The sequence below is a fragment of the Oncorhynchus masou genome, unplaced genomic scaffold, assembly GCF_036934945.1.
Source record: "Oncorhynchus masou masou isolate Uvic2021 unplaced genomic scaffold, UVic_Omas_1.1 unplaced_scaffold_2120, whole genome shotgun sequence".
Lineage (NCBI taxonomy): Eukaryota > Metazoa > Chordata > Actinopteri > Salmoniformes > Salmonidae > Oncorhynchus > Oncorhynchus masou.
The window spans coordinates 69201-85890 of NW_027008598.1; the positions used below are offsets into that span (position 1 = coordinate 69201).

The 16690-nt window shown below is 41.1% G+C and overlaps 1 pseudogene; it reads right to left on the minus strand.

Annotated features, from left to right (window-relative positions):
* Positions 1-8882, minus strand: part of LOC135532932 (protein sidekick-1-like) — a 47852-nt pseudogene extending 38970 nt beyond the window's left edge.
* Positions 8883-16690: the final 7808 nt, after the last annotated feature.

Below are 16690 nucleotides of genomic sequence, written 5' to 3' on the forward strand. Positions count from 1 at the left end.
TGGGCTTCACAAACTTTTACCGCAAGTTCATCAAGAACTTCAGTTTGGTGGCAGCTCCTCTCTCAGCTTTAACCAAAGGTGGCAATGCAAGGTTTTTTGGGGGAAGAGAAGCTGAGACGGCCTTCCAAGGACTCAAGCAGCGCATCCTCTCTGCTCCCATCCTGATACTACCGACTACGGATGAACCATTTGTGGTGGAGGTAGACGCATCAGAGGTTGGTGTTGGAGCTGTCCTGTCTCAGAGGGGTGAAGACAAGAAGCTTCATCCGTGCGCTTTCTTCTCACACCGGCTTACCCCGACTGAGAGGAACTACGATGTGGGGATCGTGAACTCCTAGCGGTTAAGATGGCATTGAAGGAATGGAGACACTGGCTCGAGGGGGCTTCTCACCCGTTTCAAGTGCTTACGGACCACAAAAATCTGGAGTATATCCAGCAGGCGAAGCGATTGAACTCTAGACAAGCTAGATGGTCTCTTTTCTTCAATCGATTCCAGTTTATCCTCACCTATCGGCCCGGGTCGAAGAATCTCAAACCGGATGCCCTGTCCCGAGTCTACGCTCCTGCCATTCGAGATGACACGGACATGCCTGTCCTTCCTGCTGCTAAGATTGTGGCTCCGATCTCGTGGCAAGTTGAGGATACCGTGAGACGTGCTCAAGCTAGCGAACCGGACCCTAAAGGAGGCCCTGCCAATCGGTTGTTTGTCCCCAAGGCAGTGAGGACTCAGGTCCTTCTGTGGGGGCACTCCTCTCGCCTCACCTGTCATCCGGGCGTAGGTCGCACCTTGGAGTTCATCCAGCGTAAGTTCTGGTGGCCTACCATAAGAGAAGACGTTGCCACTTTCGGGTCAATGCCTGCCCCGTGTGCTGCCAGGGCAAATCTTCTCACCTCCGCCCCTCAAGGACTCCTTCACCCTTTACCTGTTCCCCACAGACCCTGGTCCCATATCTCATTGGACTTTATTACTGGACTTCCTCCATCCCATGGCAATACTACTATCCTAGTCATAATCGACAGGTTTTCAAAGGCGGCCAGGTTCGTCCCTCTGACTAAGTTACCTTCTGCCAAGGAAACGGCTGAGTTGGTAATTAATCATGTGTTCCGAGTCTTCGGCATTCCTCAAGATGTGGTTTCTGACAGAGGTCCCCAGTTCGCCTCAAGGTTTTGGAAGGCCTTCTGCCAACTCATGGGGGCTTCTGCCAGTCTATCTTCAGGGTATCATCCGGAGTCCAACGGCCAAACAGAGAGGATGAATCAAGAGCTGGAAACCACCCTCCGATGTATGACTCGTGACAACCCGTCCACATGGTCATCCTTTATTGTTTGGGCCGAATACGCGCACAACACCTTGCGCTCCTCCTCCACTGGTATGTCCCCGCACGAGTGTCAGTTTGGCTATGCTCCTCCATTGTTCCCGGACCAGGAGGCAGAAGTCAGAGTGCCTTCAGCCTTGAGGTTCGTCAGACGCTGTCGGCTTATGTGGAGGAAGACCCGTCTTAATCTGATGCGTTCCTCACAGAGGTATCAACAACAAGCCAACAGACGTCGCCGTCCCGGGCCTACCCTGCGCCCGGCCAGAGAGTCTGGCTTTCCACAAGAGACTTACCTCTACGGGTGGAGTCTCGCAAGCTGTCCCAAAAATACATCGGTCCCTTCAAGGTTGCCAGGAGAGTTAACCCAGTTTCTTATCGCCTACACTTACCCAGATCCCTTAAGATTAATCCCACATTTCATGTGTCATTGTTAAAACCTGTTGTTTTTTCTCCCCTTGTCCCGGCAGACAGACCTCCCCCTCCGCCTCGTGTCATTGGAGGCCAGCCGGCTTATACCGTCCACCGGATACTGGATTCCCGCCGGGTGCAGCGGTCCTGGCAGTATCTGGTGGACTGGGAAGGCTACGGTCCTGAGGAGCGCTCCTGGGTTCCTGCCAAAGACATCCTGGACCTGACCTCATTCGTCAGTTCAGGGTCCTCCACCCTGAGAGAGCTGGTAGGAACGTCAGGGAGCCGTTCCTAGGGGGGATTCTGTCAGGATTTGGCCAGGGTTGTTCCGGCTTTTGTCAGTAGATGTCCCCATTGTGCTTTTTGTCCCTGTGTTTTTCCCTTGATCCCCATTATTGTTTGCACCTGTGTCTCGTTTCCCCTGATTGTATTTAAACCCTTTGTTTCCCTCAGTTCTGTGCTCTGTGTTTGTATGTTAGCACCCTGCCCTAGTGTTCTGTGTGCTCTTGTCGATTCCGGGTGACGTTCTTGTGGTATTCTGTTTTTTGTTTTTGTTTATTTTTGGTGAGTTTCTTTTGAGTTCTTTTGTGTTTTACCTACCACCTTTTGGATTTGCCATTTTTGTATTTTAGGATTTTTTCTTTATTAAATACACCGTCTTAAGTACTGCTGTGTCTGCCTCATCTTCTGGGTTCTGCTGTCTATTCATGGCTCAGTTGGTTAAGGGACTGTTTTCTCACTCCGGAGACCCAGGTTCGAAACCGGGTCCTGACAAGACCTCCTGTAGTGTAAATGAGAGAGGGAAGCTTAGTCAACAACACCCAGACCTCCTGTAGTGTAAATGAGAGGGAAGCTTAGTCAACAACCCCCAGCCCCCTGTAGTGGAAATGAGAGAGGAAGCTTAGTCAACAACACCAGACCTCATGTAGTGTAAATGAGAGAGGGAAGCTTAGTCAACAACACCCAGACCTCCTGTAGTGTAAATGAGAGAGGGAAGCTTAGTCAACAACCCCCAGCCCTCCTGTAGTGTAAATGAGAGAGGGAAGCTTAGTCAACAACACCCAGACCTCATGTAGTGTAAATGAGAGGGAAGCTTAGTCAACAACCCCCAGCCATCCAGGAAGTGTAAATGAGAGAGGGAAGCTTAGTCAACAACCACCAGCCCTCCTGTAGTGTAAATGAGAGAGGGAAGCTTAGTCAACAACACCCAGACCTCCTGTAGTGTAAATGAGAGAGGGAAGCTTAGTCAACAACCCCAGCCCTCCTGTAGTGTAAATGAGAGAGAGAAGCTTAGTCAACAACACCCAGACCTCCTGTAGTGTAAATGAGAGGGAAGCTTAGTCAACAACACCCAGACCTCATGTAGTGTAAATGAGAGAGGGAAGCTTAGTCAACAACACCCAGACCTCGCTGGAGTCGAAGACCTCGTGGTGGTCCCATCGAACCCCCCAGTCCTCCTGTAGTGTAAAATGAGAGAGGGAGTTTAGTCAACAACACCCAGACCTCCTGTAGTGTAAATGAGAGAGGAAGCTTAGTCAACAACACCCAGACCTCCTGTAGTGTAAATGAGAGAGGGAAGCTTAGTCAACAACACCCAGACCTCATGTAGTGTAAATGAGAGAGGGAAGCTTAGTCAACAACACCCAGACCTCGCTGGAGTCGAAGACCTCGTGGTGGTCCCATCGAACCCCCAGACCTCCTGTAGTGTAAATGAGAGAGGGAAGCTTAGTCAACAACACCCAGACCTCCTGTAGTGTAAATGAGAGAGGGAAGTTAGTCAACAACACCCAGACCTCATGTAGTGTAAATGAGAGGGAAGCTTAGTCAACAACACCCAGACCTCCTGTAGTGTAAATGAGAGAGGGAAGCTTAGTCAACAACACCCAGACGCTGGAGTCGAAGACCTCGTGGTGGTCCTATACAACCCCAGACCTCCTGTAGTGTAAATGAGAGAGGAAGCTTAGTCAACAACACCCAGACCTCCTGTAGTGTAAATGAGAGAGGAAGCTTAGTCAACAACACCCAGACCTCCCTGTAGTGTAAATGAGAGAGGGAAGCTTAGTCAACAACACCCAGACCTCCTGTAGTGTAAATGAGAGAGGGAAGCTTAGTCAACAACACCCAGACCTCCTGTAGTGTAAATGAGAGAGGGAAGCTAGTCAACAACACCCAGACCTCGTGGTGGTCCTATCCAACCCCAGCCCTCCTGTAGTAAATGAGAGAGGGAAGCTTAGTCAACAACACCCAGACCTCGTGGTGGTCCTATCCAACCCCAGCCCTCCTGTAGTGTAAATGAGAGAGGGAAGCTTAGTCAACAAAACCCAGACCTCCTGTAGTGTAAATGAGAGAGGGAAGCTTAGTCAACAACACCCAGACCTCCTGTAGTGTAAATGAGAGGGAAGCTTAGTCAACAACACCCAGACCTCGTGGTGGTCCTATCCAACCCCCAGCCCTCCTGTAGTGTAAATGAGAGAGGGAAGCTTAGTCAACAACACCCAGACCTCCTGTAGTGTAAATGAGAGAGGAAGCTTAGTCAACAACACCCAGACCTCCTGTAGTGTAAATGATAGAGGGAAGCTTAGTCAACAACACCCAGACCTCCTGTAGTGTAAATGAGAGGGAAGCTAGTCAACAACACCCAGACCTCGTGGTGGTCCTATCCAACCCCCAGCCCTCCTGTAGTGTAAATGAGAGAGGGAAGCTTAGTCAACAACACCCAGACCCGTGGTGGTCCTATCCAACCCCCAGCCCTCCTGTAGTGTAAATGAGAGAGGGAAGCTTAGTCAACAAAACCCAGACCTCCTGTAGTGTAAATGAGAGAGGGAAGCTTAGTCAACAACACCCAGACCTCCTGTAGTGTAAATGAGAGAGGGAAGCTTAGTCAACAACACCCAGACCTCGTGGTGGTCCTATCCAACCCCAGCCCTCCTGTAGTAAATGAGAGAGGGAAGCTTAGTCAACAACACCCAGACCTCGTGGTGGTCCTATCCAACCCCAGCCCTCCTGTAGTGTAAATGAGAGAGGGAAGCTTAGTCAACAAAACCCAGACCTCGCTGGAGTCGAAGAGTTAGTCTTTGAGTCTGCAGTGGTGTGTGTCTGTCTGTATGTGTGTGCAGACAGGAGTGTGTCTGTAATTGTGTTTGTCTCAGACTTTATTCTAGCAGCAGTTATTGCCCTGCGTCTGCCTCCTGTCCTCCTTGGTCTTTTAACACATCGTCTCATGTCAACACTCCACGAGGAAAGAGATAAAAGCTCAGAGTGTGTGAGAGCTGAGACAGACAGGAGAGTGTTCACACACACACACACATACATACATACATACATACATACATATATATATATATATATATATATATATATATATATATATATATATATATATATATATATATATATATATATAATTACATTCCACAACACATTATATATAGAGAAATATCTTCATCTATATATTATTATCTGATAGATCATGCATACCCTCTGGGGAGAGAGGGAAGACAAGAGGATGGAGAGAACAGGATGGGTGCTGACTGCTGATGTACACACTACCACAGACATCAGATAAAAAGGTTTCTCAAGTTAGGAAAATAAAGTATGAAAAAGACATTGACGGGAGAGAGAAGTATATTATATAAAGGTATATTATATACAGGTATTTATATATAGGTATATTATATATAGATATATTATATATAGGTATTTTATATATAGGTATATTATTATATAGGTATATATTATATACAGGTATTTTATATATAGGTATATTATATATAGGTATATTATATATAGGTATATTATATAAAGGTATATTATATACAGGTATTTTATATAGAGGTATATTATATAGGTATATTATATATAGGTATTTTATATAGGTATATTCTATAAAGGTATATTATATATAGGTATTTTATATACAGGTATATTATATATGGGTATATTATATATAGGTATATTATATACAGGTATATTATATATAGGTATTTTATATACAGGTATATTATATATAGGTATTTTATATATAGGTATATTCTATAAAGGTATATTATATAGGTATATTATATATAGGTATATTATATAAAGGTATAATATATGGGTATATAATATATAGGTATATTATATATAGGTATATTATATATAGGTATATTATATATAGGTATATTATATGTAGGTATATTATATATAGGTATGTTATAAACAGGTATACTATATATAGGTGTATTATATGTAGGTACAGTGCCTTGCGAAAGTATTCGGCCCCCTTGAACTTTGCGACCTTTTGCCACATTTCAGGCTTCAAACATAAAGATATAAAACTGTATTTTTTTTTGTGAAGAATCAACAACTAGTGGGACACAATCATGAAGTGGAACGAGACATTTATTGGATATTTCAAACTTTTTTAACAAATCAAAAACTGAAAAATTGGGCGTGCAAAATTATTCAGCCCCCTTAAGTTAATACTTTGTAGCGCCCTTTTGCTGCGATTACAGCTGTAAGTCGCTTGGGGTATGTCTCTATCAGTTTTGCACATCGAGAGACTGACATTTTTTCCCATTCCTCCTTGCAAAACAGCTCGAGCTCAGTGAGGTTGGATGGAGAGCATTTGTGAACAGCAGTTTTCAGTTCTTTCCACAGATTCTCGATTGATTCAGGTCTGGACTTTGACTTGGCCATTCTAACACCTGGATATGTTTATTTTTGAACCATTCCATTGTAGATTTTGCTTTATATTTTGGATCATCTATATTTATATATATATATATATATATTTATTATATATAGGTATATCTATAGAGAGAGGTATATTATATATAGGTATATTATATATAGGTATACTATATATATAGGTATATTATATAAAGGTAGATTATGTATATAGGTATATTATATATATAGGTATATCATATATAGATATAGGTATATTATATATATATAGGTATATTATATATATAGGTATATCATATATAGATATATTATATATATGGTATATTATATATAGGTATATTATGTATAGTTATATTATTTATAGGTATATTAAAGATAGGTATATTATATATGGGTATATAATATATAGGTATATTAAAGATAGGTATATTATATATGGGTATATTATATGTAGGTATATTATATATAGGTATATTATATATAGGTATATTATATATATAGGTATATTATATATATGTATATTATATAAAGTTATATTATATAAAGGTACATTATGTATAGGTATATTATATATAGGTATATTATGTATAGGTATATTATATATAGGTATATTATATATATAGGTATATTATATATAGGTATATTATATATAGGTATATTATATAAAGTTATATTATATAAAGGTACATTATGTATAGGTATATTATATATAGGTATATTATGTATAGGTATATTTATATGGGTGTATAATATATGGGTATATAATATATGGGTATATAATATATGGGTATATAATATATGGGTATATAATATATAGGTATATTATATATAGGTATATTATATATAGGTATATTATATAAAGGTATATTATGTAGGTATATTATATATGGGTATGTTATATATGGGTATATAATATATAGGTATATTATATATGGGTATATTATATATAGGTATATTATATATAGGTATATTATATATGGGTGTATATAATATATGGGTATATAATATATAGGTATATTATATATAGGTATATTATATATAGGTATATTATATATATAGGTATATTATATATATAGGTATATCTTTCGAAAGAGGTATATTATATATATATATGTATATTATAAATAGGTATATTGTAACGTTTCTTGGGTGAAGGAGAGTCGGACAAAATGCGGCGTGGCTATTGAGATTCATGTTTTAATAAAACAACTAAAACACAAACACTACAAAACAAGAAACGTGCAATAACCAAAACAGTCCTATCTGGTGCCACAAACACAAAGACAGGAACAATCACCCACAAAAACCCAACACCAAACAGGCTACCTCAATATGGTTCCCAATCAGAGACAATGACTAACACCTGCCTCTGATTGAGAACCATATCAGGCCAAACATAGAACTAGACAAACTAGACATGTTACATAGAATGCCCACACATATCACACCCTGACCAAACAAAACATAGAAACATACAAAGCAAGCTATGCTCAGGGTGACATATATTATATAAAGGTATATTATATAAAGGTATATTATATATAGGTATATTATATATAGGTATATTATATATAAGTATATTATATATGGGTATATTATATATAGGTATATTATATATGGGTATATTATATATAGGTATATTATATAAAGGTATATTATATATAGGTATATTATATGTAGGTATATTATATATAGGTATATTTATAGAGAGAGGTATATTATATATAGGTATATTATATATAGGTATATTTATAGAGAGAGGTATATTATATATAGGTATATTATATATAGGTATATTATATGTAGGTTAATTATATATAGGTATATTTATAGAGAGAGGTATATTAAATACAACTATATCTACATCTATAGCGGAGAGAAGAAGGTAGAGAGGTTCAGTATATTATATAAGGTATATTTAAGGTATATTTACGTGAGATGTACAGTATATTAAATATAGGTATATCATATATATATATATATTATTCTCTATAGAGAAAGGTAGTTATATATTGCTATATTTATAGAGAGAGGCATATTATATATAGGTATATCTATAGAGAAATGTATATTATATATAGGTATATCTACAAAGAAAGGTATATTATATATAGGTATATCTATGGAGAGAGGTATATTATATATTGCTATATTTATAGAGAGATGTATATATATATTTAAGGTATATTTCCGTGTACAGGGAGAGAAGAAGGTAGAGAGGTACAGTATATTATATAAGGTATATTATATGTAGGTATATCTACATCTGTAGTGGAGCGAAGCAGGTAGAGAGGTACAGTATATTATATAAGGTATATTTAAGGTATATTTACGTGTATAGTGGAGAGAAGTGTGTGATATCTGTGTTGTTGAGGATCCATCGGTACTGTAGAGGCCAGGAGCCTTCAGCCAGACAGGTCAGTACCAGCCTGTTACCCTCTAGATGGGTCTGGACCTGGCCCGGAGACACACGGAAATATGGAGCTACATCTGGAGGAGGAGAAGAGGGGGGGAGGAGGGGAGACGGGAGGAGAGAATACAGATTTAATTCAACTTTAATGTATAATTATTTATAATAATAATTAATAATAATTTATAATAATAATTTATAATAAATTATAATCATTTATAAGTCAAAAACATGGACATGCAACAGGTTGTATGTCTTCAGGAAGCATTCCCACCACCTCTCCCACATTTTGTGGGAAAAAATAAAAATTGATTAATTTTATTATATATATATATATATAGATATCACTCATCTACACACAATATCCTTTAAGTTACGGCTAGCGGAGCGTTTCGACAACATCCGGTGAAACTGAGGAACGCAAAATTCAAATGAAATTACTGTAAATATTTAACTTTCATGAAATCAGTGCAATACATCAAATGAAGCTGAACGTGTTTTAATCCAGCGGCCGCGTCAGATTGGAAAAAGGCTTTAAGGCGAAAGCAAACCAAGCTGGGGACGTCATCGTACCAATGCAAAACAAATCATTTTCAACCCGGGAGGTGCGACACTTAAAGTCAGAAATAACGATATAATTCATGTCTGTAGATCTTCTCCAAAATGTCACATAGACATCAAAAAGGGTCCTTTTGTTCGATAAATCCCTTCGTTAAATATATCCCCAAATTGTCCCTTTATTTGGCGCGTTTGATTCAGAAAAACACCAACTTGTCCACACAAATTATCTAAAAAGTTACCTGTAAACTGAGTCCAAACTTTTTCTAATCCAACTTCAGGTATCCTAAAATGTAAATAATCGATCAAATGTAAGACGGAATATACTGTGTTCAATAGCGGATAAAATCAAAGAAGAGCGAGCATGGCTTGACACTCATTCTAATTAGCCGTACTTCTTCATTACTCAAAAGAAAAACATCAACCAATTTCTAAAGACTGTTGACATCTAGTGGAAGCCCTAGGAACTGCAACCAGGTGCCTCAGAAATGTAGTTTCCAATAGAAACAAAATTGAAAACACAGTGAACTCAATGTTTTTTTGTCCTCGGGGTTTCGCCTGCCAAATAAATTCTGTTATACTCACAGATTATTTTAACAGTTTTAGAAACTTTAAAGTGTTTTATATACAAATCTACCAATTATATGCATATCCTAGCTTCTGGACCTGAGGAGCAGGCAGTTTACTTTGGGCACACTTTTCATTCGGACGTGAGAATACTGCCCCCTATCCCAAACAGGTTTTAACACGAGAAGCGCTTGGCCTTTCAGCCTGCAGGTTCCCCCAAGAGAACGTTGAGAACGTTGAGAACGTTGGAGAACGTTGAGAACGTTGAGAACGTTGGAGAACGTTGATGCATATCAAACCACAAGGTGCAGCAAACACAAGCATCAAAGCCTGATGGGTAGTGTTGATAGATAGTGTTGATGGTGTTGATAGATAGTGTTGATAGATGGTGTTGATGGCCAGCACAACGCTGAGTACAGCCCCTTAATGTTGTTTACCTTATCCCAGACCTTAACATTACCATTCAGAATGAATACCTGAATACCCTTCTTAATAGTGATTTCCAAATGTCACTTTTTTCCCCAGACATTCTGGGCTGGTCATATACCCCCCCCCCCTCCCTGTATTAATGCCTTATTATAGATCTCAGCTGTCACACGCACACACACACACACACACACACGCACACACACACACACACACACACACCGACCGAGACATGATGTACTCTGTCCTCTTCTATCTCAGTGGATCATTCATCCTCCTGCCTTACACCTCCTGTCCTGTCCTCTTCTCTCATTCTTTTTAGAAAAAACACAGCTGTATTCCTCTCTGTTTCTCTCTCTGTTTCTCTCTCTCTATCTGTCAATCTCTCTGTTTCTCTCTATATCTGTCCATCTGTCCTCTCTCTCTCCTCTCTCTCTCTCTTCTCTCTATCTGTCCATCTATCTATCTCTCTCTCTATCTGTCCATCTATCTCTCTCTCCCTCCCTCTCTCTCTATCTGTCCATCTCTCTCTCCATCTCCATCTCTCTCTCTTAGTCTGTCCATCTTTCTCTATTTAACTCTCTCTCCCTCATCGTCTGTCCATCTCCCTCTCTCTCCCCCTCTCTCTCTCTCTCTATCTATCTGTCCATCTCTCTCTCTCTATCTGTCATCTCTGTCTGTCCATCTCTCTCTCTCTTTTTTCTTCTCTCTCTCTCTGTCTGTCCATCTCTCTCTCAATCTGTCCATCTCTCTCACTCTGTCTCTCTCTCCTTTCTCTCTATCTGTCCATCTATCTCTCTCTCTCTCTCTCTCTCTCTATCTGTCCATCTATCTCTCTCTCTGTCTGTCCATCTCTCTCTCTCTCTCTCTCTCTCTCTATCTGTCCATCTATATCTCTATCTGTCCATCTCTCTCTCTCTCTCTCTCTATCTGTCCATCTCTCTCTCTCTCTCTCTCTCTATCTGTCCATCTATCTCTCTCTCTCTATCTGTCCATCTCTCCTCTCTCTCTATCTGTCCATCTCTCTCTCTCTCTCTCTCTCTCTCCCTCTCTCTCTCTCTCTCTCCCTCTCTCAGTCTGTCCATCTTTCTCTATTTAACTCTCTCTCCCTCTTCGTCTGTCCATCTCCCCTCTCTCTCTCTCACTCTCTCTCTGTCTGTCATCTCTCTCTCCCCCCCCTCTCTCTATCTATCTGTCCATCTCTCTCTCTATCTGTTCATCTCTCCTCTCTCTACCTGTCCATCTCTCTCATGTCAAGGCCGAGGTTGAAGGAAGAGAGAGGAGAGAGATCATCCTCCAACAGTGACAGGACACACAGAGCGTACAGCTTCTCCCCCAGGCCGGTCTCAGAGAGCTGCTTTAGGCAGATTCAAGAGGAGGAATTCCATCCGAGTGAAGAGAGGGATGAGAGAGAAGAGAAGAGCAGTGCTGAGGGTTCAGGCTGATCTGCTCCATCCCTCTCTCTATCTCTCCCTATGTCCTCTCACTCAGAGGTTCAACCCAAACGTATAGCAGACAGAATGTGTGTGACACTAGACTGAGCGTGAGAGTGTGATTTACTCGCTCCCTCCTCGGGAGGTGTGTGTGTGTGTGTGTAGGGGAGATCAGAGTTAGAGTGATATTTTTCTTGGTCTGTCTGTCTGTCTGTCTGCTGGCGCTTCTTTCAACACTGTCTAATTTAAAAACACGTAAACACAAGGCCCCCAACGTTTTTCTGTTGAGAAATGTTTCGACAAAGCAATGGCCTGATAGAAAGAGAGAATTCAGGTCACACACGAATGCACGCATGCACACACACACACACACACACACACACACACACACACACACACACACACACACACACACACACACACACACACACACACACACACACACACACACAGTGATACTCAGAACACACTCTTGCATGCTTTTGTATTTAAAAATGACACTTCATCAAACATTTAAACACAGCCCCACCTCCTGTATCTCTACACCATTCAGAGCCCTGTTGGGTTTGATTGACAGCTGTCAGAAGTAATAGTCAGATGACTGATGCTATCTGTCATTCTGATTGTTGGAAAATGACTTGTCCCTCCTCTCATTATAAACACACAAAGGCTAAGTAAGAAATGAGGACAGTGACAGTAGGACACATCCCAATAGGAACACAGTCACATTCTACTGTCCCCCCTCTTCTCTTCTCCTCTCCCTCTTCCCCCTCTCCTCCTCCTCTCTCCCTCTCCCCTCTCGCCCCTCCCTCCTCTCTCTTCTTCCTCTCCCCCTCTCCCTGTCTCTCCTCTCCCTCTTCCCCCTCTCCTCCTCCTCTCTCCTCTCCCCTCTCGCCCCTCTTCTTCCTCCTCTCCCTCTCTCCCCTCTCTCTCTCTCCTTCTTCCCTCTCCTCCTTCTCTCTCACTCTCCTTCTCCTCCTCCTCCTCCTCTACTACTCCCTCTCTCCCCTCCACCACACACACACACACACACACACACACACACACACACACACACACACACACACACACACACACACACAGTGATGATGTGACTCTGTCAAGAGGTAATGGAACTCCAACTGAAACACTCTCCTTCCTTTCTCTCTCTCTCTCTCTCTCTCTCTCTCTCTCTCTCTCTCTCCTCTCTCCTCTCTTCTCTCTCCCTCTCCTTCTCTGTCTCTATGTCTCTCTCTCTCATCTCTCTCTTTGTCTCTTGTCTCCTCTCCTCTCTCTTCTCTGTCTCTCTCTGTCCATCTGTCAGCCCTCCAGTCATCTCTGACGGCTGACATTGCCCTGACCCAGGGGTATGTGGTGGGTAGTTTTGATGTGATTGACGAATCAGATCCCTTTCATTCATTATGGATCAAAACCACATCAGACCACGACAGACACCATACAGGTCAGACAGAGAGAGGAGAGACAGAGAGAGAGGGAGAGAGAGACAGAGAGAGACAGAGAGAGACAGAGAGAGAACCCACTGGATTCTCCAATTACATTGAATGAGTTACAGGACAAAATAAAAACCCTCCAACCCAAAAAGGCCTGTGGTGTTGATGGTATCCTCAATGAAATGATCAAATATACAGACAATAAATTCTAATTGGCTATACTAAAACTCTTTAACATCATCCTTAGCTCTGGCATCTTCCCCAATTTTGGAACCAAGGACTGATCACCCCAATCCACAAAATGGAGACAAATTTGACCCCAATAACTACCGTGGAATATGCGTCAACAGTAACCTTGGGAAAATCCTCTGCATTATCATTAACAGCAGACTCGTACACTTCCTCAATGAAAACAATGTACTGAGCAAATGTCAAATTGGCTTTTTACCAAATTACTGTACAACAAACCATGTATTCACCCTGCACACCCTAATTGACAACCAAACAAACCAAAACAAAGGCAAAGTCTTCTCATGCTTTGTTGATTTCAAAAAGCCTTCGACTCAATTTGGCATGAGGGCCTGCTATACAAACTGATGGAAAGTGGTGTTGTGGGTAAAACATACGACATCATAAAATCCATGTACACAAACAACAAGTGTGCGGTTAAAATTGGCAAAAAAACACTAATTTCTTCCCAGAGGGTCGTGGGGTGAGACAGGATGCAGCTTAAGCCCCACCCTCTTCAACATAGATATCAACAAATTGGCGCAGGCACTAGAAAAAGTCTGCAGCACCCGGCCTCACCCTACTAGAATCCGAAGTCAAATGTCTGCTGTTTGCTGATGATCTGGTACTTCTGTCACCAACCAAGGAGGGCCTACAGCAGCATCTAGATCTTATGCACAGATTCTGTCAGACCTGGTCCCTGACAGTAAATCTCAGTAAGACCAAAATAATGGTGTTCCAAAAAGGTCTAGTCACCAGGACCACAAATACAAATTCCACAAATACAAATTCCAAATTCCATCTAGACACTGTTGCCCTTAGAGCACAAAAAACTATACATACCTTGGCCTAAACATCAGTGCCACAGGTAACTTCCACAAAAGCTGTGAACGATCTGAGAGACAAGGCAAGAAGGGCATTCTATGCCATCAAAAGGAACATAAATTTCAACCTACCAATTAGGATTTGGCTACAAATACTTGAATCAGTCATAGAGCCCATTGCCCCATTGCCCTTTATGGTGTGATGATGTGTCTCTATGTGTCTCTATACAGTAATGATGTGTCTCTATATACAGTAATGATGTGTCTCTATGTGTCTATATACAGTAATGATGTGTCTCTATGTGTCTATATACAGTAATGATGTGTCTCTATGTGTCTCTATACAGTAATGATGTGTCTCTATGTGTCTCTATACAGTAATGATGTGTCTCTATATACAGTAATGATGTGTCTCTATGTGTCTATATACAGTAATGATGTGTCTCTATGTGTCTCTATACAGTAATGATGTGTCTCTATATGTCTATATACAGTAATGATGTGTCTCTATGTGTCTATATAGAGTAATGATGTGTCTCTATATGCCTATCTATACAGTAATGATGTGTCTCTATATGTCTATATACAGTGATGATGTGTCTCTATATGTCTCTATACAGTAATGATGTGTCTCTATATGTCTGTATACAGAAACATGTATCTCTGTTAGTTCATGATGGTGGTAATGATGGTAGCTGTTAGAATGAGAGGGAGAGGGGAGAGAAAACTCCCATATCTACTGGGTGAAATTCCACAGTGTGCCATCAGAGCAGCAAGATTTGTGACCTGTTGCCACGAGAAAAAGGGCAACCAGTGAAGAACACGCACCATTGTAAATAAAACCCATATCTATGCTTATTTATTTTATCTTGTGTCTTAACCATTTGTACATTGTAAAAACACTGTATATATATATAATATGACATTTTGTAATGTCTTTATTGTTTTGAAACTTCTGTATGTGTGATGTCTACTGTTCATTTTTATTGTTTATTTCACGTTATATATTATCTACTCATTTGCTTTGGCAATGTTAACACGTTACCCATGCCAATAAAGCCCCTTGAATTGAATTGAATTGAGAGGTATGGTAAACATGTATCTCTGTTAGTTCAGGGTCGTAATGATGGTAGAGAGAGAGAGGTAAGGTAAACATGTATCTCTGTTAGTTCAGGGTCGTAATGATGGTAGAGAGGAGAGAGAGAGGTAAGGTAAACATGTATCTCTGTTAGCTGTTAGTTCAGATGTTGGCTTTGGCTCTTCCTCTCTCACACAGGAAGTTACAATGTCTGTCTGTCTGCTTTCACACACACACACACACACACACACACACACACACACACACACACACACACACACACACACACACACACACACACACAAATAAGAGACTATCTAACACTGTGGCCAACCAGGAGGCTGTGAATGGCATGGTATGATCACTGGTGTTGACAATGAAGACTGCTGCTGTCTGATCCCATGTATTAGATACCATCTCCTGCTGTCTGATCCCATGTATTAGATACCATCTCCTGCTGTCTGATCCCATGTATTAGATACCATCTCCTGCTGCTGTCTGATCCCATGTATTAGATACCATCTCCTGCTGTCTGATCCCATGTATTAGATACCATCTCCTGCTGTCTGATCCCATGTATTAGATACCATCTCCTGCTGTCTGATCACATGTATTAGATACCATCTGCTGCTGCTTTCTGATCCCATGTTTTAGATACCATCTCCTCCTGCTGACTGATCCCATGTATTAGATACCATCTCCTGCTGTCTGATCCCATGTATTAGATACCATCTCCTGCTGCTGTCTGATCCCATGTATTAGATACCATCTCCTTGCTGCTGTCTGATCCCATGTATTAGATACCATCTCCGCTGTCTGATCCCATGTATTAGATACCATCTCCTGCTGTCTGATCCCATGTATTAGATACCATCTCCTGCTGTCTGATCCCATGTATTAGATACCATCTCCTGCTGCTGTCTGATCCCATGTGGCTAGATACCATCTCCTGCTGTCTGATCCCATGTATTAGATACCATCTCCCTGCTGCTGTCTGATCCCATGTATTAGATACCATCTCCTGCTGTCTGATCCCATGTATTAGATACCATCTCCTGCTGCTGTCTGATCCCATGTATTAGATACCATCTCCTGTTGTCTGATCCCATGTATTAGATACCATCTCCTGCTGTCTGATCCCATGTATTAGATACCATTCTCCTGCTGTCTGATCCCATGTATTAGATACCATCTCCTGCTGCTGTCTGATCCCATGTATTAGATACCATCTCCTGCTGTCTACCATCTCCTGCTGTCTGATCCCATGTATTAGATACCATCTCCTGCTGTCTGATCCCATGTATTAGATACCATCTCCTGCTGTCTGATCCCATGTATTAGATA